Raw genomic sequence first — 5,683 nt, 5'->3', positions numbered from 1 at the left:
ATTTACGCACCGCAAAAAAAACTAAAAATATTGTCTACCAGAAAGCACTATATTGATTAACTGTATATGATCATAACTGTGTTGTATTTAATTTAAGCAAAGATTTGTTTATCATGTTCACAGTCCAGAAACGAGCACATCCAAGAAAATTTTAAATATAAATAAATGACTTAATATGTGTATAATATGTGCATTTGGATCCTTAATGTCAACGTGTATTAGTAACTCTTTATTTCCATCAACTTGGCTCCATCTACTTGGGAACCACTTGGCTCGCCAGGACATGATAATATGGTGGAAGTACTAGGCGACTCGGACAAATCTGATTCGATCAGAACATTATCAATGTTGAGCTGCTGTCTGTCTTCAATAACATCAATATCTACCAGAACATTCTTGATGTTGGGCTTTTGGCTGTCTTCAATAACTTCAATGTCCTGTATGTCTTCGGCCGATAAATTTAATTCACAGAATGTCTCCTCAGATGATGAAGATAGTATTTTAGAAACGTGTTTTGGTTTAGATAGCAGCTTTTGCTTTAATATATTTTTTTGTACTTTTGCCCTGTTCACGCGTATTATTCGTTCTACATTTTTACCACACTTGGTACAAAATCTGAAGGTAACAGCGATTATGTTGTAGCATTCGTCGCATCTTAATAATAATTTAATACAATCTGGACAGTTATTATTTTTTTTTCTGCCGTTCCATCCACTTTTTACAAAACGGACAATGCATTTTAAGGAGTTGAGGGATATATAGCTTCACTATAACTATATTATAGTTGTTTGAATTCTTTATTTTCTCGATGACAGATGTAGTTCTTCTTCTTTTCCACAGATGTAGTTTGATAGTTATAGTGTAAATATTTGTCAGTATTTACTCAAAAAAAATTGTCTATGGTAAAATGTCACTTGAAATGTTAACGTCTCTTTGCTGTGCATCTATACTATAATTCTTTCCTAAAAATTCTAAAAGCAAAAAAAAATCTAAAAGCAGCAAATTTCAATAAAATTAAAAAAGTATTGTGTCGCGCGATTTTTTATTCCAAATTTTCATTATATGGACGTAATATATTGCCCACTTTTCAGGGTCTTGTATAAAAATAGAGTCACTCTATGCGTAAAAATACATAAATTTTATAATAATTAGCGAAAATTGTATGGAAAAACTACGATTTTATACCATTTTCAGGAGGCTGCCCTAGGGCCCCCCGTGGTCCTAGGGGGGGAAGGGTGCTATTATTCATTATCTTTCAAATTAGGGGGGTAGCAAGCCCACAGCCTATTGACTTTAAATCTTCTTCAGTTTGGCATAATGTACTAGTTACCTCGGGAGCAGGACTAAGACTGCTGACATATTTGCCAGACACAATCCATCCCAAAAGAGTTTTCTGTAGCGTTGGTTGATTAGGGCCACTTCTAATTTGACCAACCGCTAATAAATCGAAAAAGGTTTCTGCTCCTAATAACATATCGATCTTTTGAGATTTTTGGAATTCTGGATCCGCTAATTTAATATTGTGCGGAATTTTCCAACCATTAATGTTAAAGGTATGGTCTGGATGATAAGCCGAAATACATCGCATAATCCAGAATTCTGCCGAAAATTCATAGTTATTTACGCGCGACTTAACAAATGCGCTTAATTTGGCCCCGACTTTTGTACTTGAATTTCCAATCCCTATAATATTTAAAGCCCTGTTTTGGCGTCGAATCCGCAGTTTTTGGGCCAAATCCTCCTTCATGAAGTTGACTTGACTACCTGTGTCCAGCAAGGCTCTTGCGGGCAGGTACTCTCCACAGCATGATCTCACCAGAATAACTGCTGTTGCCAACATTACCCCATCAGGCACACTTATTGTATGCATTGCGTGTGTAGTTGTTGTTGGTTGCGGATGAGGTTCAGCAGCGAAGGATACAGGATACTGGTGCAGTAATGTGTGGTGGGACCGATTACACACGCGACATCGATCCGCTCTGCACTTGGATACCGTATGCCCCTTACGCAAACAATTTATGCATAAGAGACCCAATTTGACAAACTCAAATCTCTGTTGAACAGAGAGAGTTTTAAAGGTGGGGCAAGCTGTTAAGTAGTGGTCCTTCGATTTACACTGCTGGCATGTCGGCTGCTTTGTATTCGCTGCAACTAAAGCGTAATTCGTTCCATTCATGTGAGGCTGCTTCACGTGGTTCACGTTGGCTGCTGCTATGGGTCTCGTCCTCGAAGATGATGCGCCTTCAGCTGATAGGTGCTGGTACCGTCTATTTAAGGTAGCTTCATTTAAGGTATCCTTCCGTAATCCAGCTGTTCTTCCCACTTTGATCGGGTGGCAGAGTCAACTTTTATCATTATCTATGTGAATAATTATCGCATTTGTGATTTGTTTCTCATCGCCCAGCGATAGCAATGAGTCATATACAGCCGACACTTCATCAATCATCGCGCGCAATTAAGGGGCTGATGGCTTAGGGATAGTTGGCAGCTCAAAAAGTTTTGAAATCGTATTAAAGAGAATCAAACATTTATTGTCGTAAACCTTTCTGAGACTTGCCAACGCCTTCGGATAATTTTCATCCGACATTTGAAACGCCTTTACCGTGCCCAGAACCTCTCCAGATAGACAATTAACCAAATTGTTAAATTTTTCAATATCTGGGATGTTTGGATCATTGTGAACCAAACTCTCAAACAAACTCATGAAATTTTTAAATTCCGAATATTCTCCCTTGAATTTCGGCAAATTCATTTTTGGGAGCCTTGAGCTGTGAGACGTTACGAATGATGTTTCAGCAATAGATGTTCTATTTTTGGCCAAAATTGTTTTAACTATAGATTTTGTTTCTGTAATTATGTCCTCTAACTCCCCTCGGGCCATGTCGTCTTCATCAATCTCTTCAATTTTAGATTGACATTTCATCAATTTCTCACTATGTGAATTTAGTATATCAAGACGACAATCCAATTCGATTTTATCTAATGACATAGTCTTTTCTAAAAGACCCGTCTTTATGCGCAAAATGCTACTTTTAGCCACCGTCCTTTGACGATTTAATGACTTTAAGTCAATCAACTCCTTACTTGGAGAGAGGTTGGCGATAGTTGGCTTTGGCTTGCTCATTTTTGCTAGTTTAAATTAAATTTCCGAAAAAAAGAGACTATACAGATTGGCAACAGATATAATAAAAATCGATAACGAAAACGAAAAATATATGTATGTATATACTTGTATATCGATTCCCAAATATACGACAGCCAAACCAATAGCAACAAATATATTTGGAATCGGTTACGAAAACGAGAAAAAATAATATCGATTCTCAAGTATACGAAAGCCACACCGATGAGGTATGCAAAATGAGCAATAGCACAGTTGCGCGTTCTTGAAATTTTTTTTTTTTTTAACGAGAAAGTTTTCCAAAGAACCGGATTGTTAAACTTTATTTCGTTTAAAATGCTTTGTCTGCAATATATAAAAATGTCGCACCTTAATGTTTAATTAAGAATGCTACCGCAAATCCCACAATCCCCCTTTCACCTACATAGATGCATAGATGCATATGTATGTATATTAGAGTGATTCAAAAAATTTTTTTTTTTTTTCGTTTGGTACACGGAAAAATAGGTTCCTAGATACCTCTAAGAAAGCCTCTCCAAATATGAGTTTTTAATTGTAACGGGAAGGTCCTCCTACATACAGTTTTCTATTTTTTCTTATTATCAGATAGAAAAATTTAGATCTCGCTTCCAACTACTTAAAAAAATATATTGTTCCTTAGATTTTGTAGGAAATTGAATGCTCTACAAAAAAGGTCTATTATGATTTTTTCGTAAACCCAAACGTTTAAAAGATATTAACAGTTAAAGTTTGATTATTTTTGGGAAAATTTTTTATTTCTTATGGATTTTATAACTCAATGAAAAAAAATTATTATGAATAGATTTTTGGAGAGGCTTTCTTAGAGGTGTCTAGGAACCTGTTTTTCAGAGTACCAAACGAAAAAAAAAAGTTTTTTTTTGATCCACCCTAATATGCATTGAATATCTCGTAAACGCTTAACTTAATCGAAAAATCAAATAAGACCATTTTTATAGAGCAGTAAATTTCCTACAAAACTGTGAATTTCATCATTCATAATAATTTTTTTTTCATTGAGTTATAAAATTCATAAGAAATAAAAAATTTTCCCAAAAATAATCAAACTTTAACTGTTAATATCTTTTAAACGTTTGGGTTTACGAAAAAATCATAGTAGACCTTTTTTGTAGAGCATTCAATTTCCTACAAAATCTAAGGAACAATATATTTTTTTAAGTAGTTGGAAGCGAGATATAAATTTTTCTATCTGATAATAAGAAAAAATAGAAAACTGTATGTAGGAAGACCTTCCCGTTACAATTAAAAACTCATGTTTGGAGAGGCTTTCTTAGAGGTGTCTAGGAACCTATTTTTCCGAGTACCAAACGAAAAAAAAATTTTTTTTTTTGAATCACTCTAATGTACATATACATATATACGTATGTGAATATTAAGATATGATAAATATGCAATAATATAAAAATATACGAATGTGAAAAATTGTGAAAGAAGGGAGAGCCAAAAACTGAAAGTGTGCACCTGTTCTTTTTTTTACTTTTCGTATTTTTCTTTATTCGGACCAATGTAAGTGATTCGCACTCGTTACCTGTTGTGAATGCATAAGCCGTTTGCCTGCGTTCACTTCCCTTTTGCAGAGAATGCAATTGCGGCTCATTCCCACGAAGCAGAGGATCTGGCGTCGACGTTAGCAGCGACGGTGTTGACGTTGGCTTGGCAGCGGCGAGAAAGTCGGCGTTGACGCAGCAGCAGTGGGACGATGGTGTTGACGCAAGCCCGTTCGGTACCGATGTGATGTTACCCCAAAATAGCTGTTTAACGTTGTGTTAACGGCCGAAGTTGTCGGTTTTTGATTTTACGGCTCTTTTTTTAACGGGTTTGTACCTTTTTCCGGCACTTTTTTAGCGGCACTCGCGACACTCTTTTTTTTCAACGGCACTTTATGCTTTTGGCGGTAGTTTTTAATAAATTTGCTTTACCGCAATAAATCTCATGCACTAACTTTATCAGAAAAAATAAATACAAATGCTTTTATTTCAACACTGCTTTTATTTTAACACTCCACTGTATGCCGTTTAACCGAATTATCCACCTTTTGGTTTTGGATTCTCTTTTTTCTTTTTTTTTTGCGCACTATTAGATTGGTGAATTTTACCGTACGTATGCCATGTACATATGTATGTGTTATATTTTCACCACACTCTTCACAAAACGTTTCTCTCAATTTTTTCAATTTTTTATTTTAGGTTATTTTGTATTTTATTTTCTTTATGTTTGATTTTACCACTTCGTTTCGTTTTTATTCACTTGAGTGTATGTCGCATGTGTGCACTTCTCAATTATTTTATGTATGTACATATATGCAAAGTGTTATTTTTTTCAGAAGCCACTGCTAATATTTCGAATGTATTTTTATACCCTGAACAGGGTATATTAAGTTTGTCAGGAAGTTTGTAACACCCAGAAAGAATCGTCGGAGACCCTATAAAGTATATATATAAATGATCAGTATGTCGAGCTGAGTCGATTTAGCCATCTCCGTCTGTTTGTCCGTCTGTCTGTCCGTCCGTCTGTCTGTCTGTC

The sequence above is a fragment of the Bactrocera neohumeralis genome, unplaced genomic scaffold (assembly GCF_024586455.1).
Source record: "Bactrocera neohumeralis isolate Rockhampton unplaced genomic scaffold, APGP_CSIRO_Bneo_wtdbg2-racon-allhic-juicebox.fasta_v2 cluster10, whole genome shotgun sequence".
Taxonomy (NCBI): Eukaryota; Metazoa; Arthropoda; class Insecta; order Diptera; family Tephritidae; genus Bactrocera; species Bactrocera neohumeralis.
The sequence above is the reverse complement of the archived record's forward strand: the minus strand, read 5'-3'. Positions refer to the sequence as shown.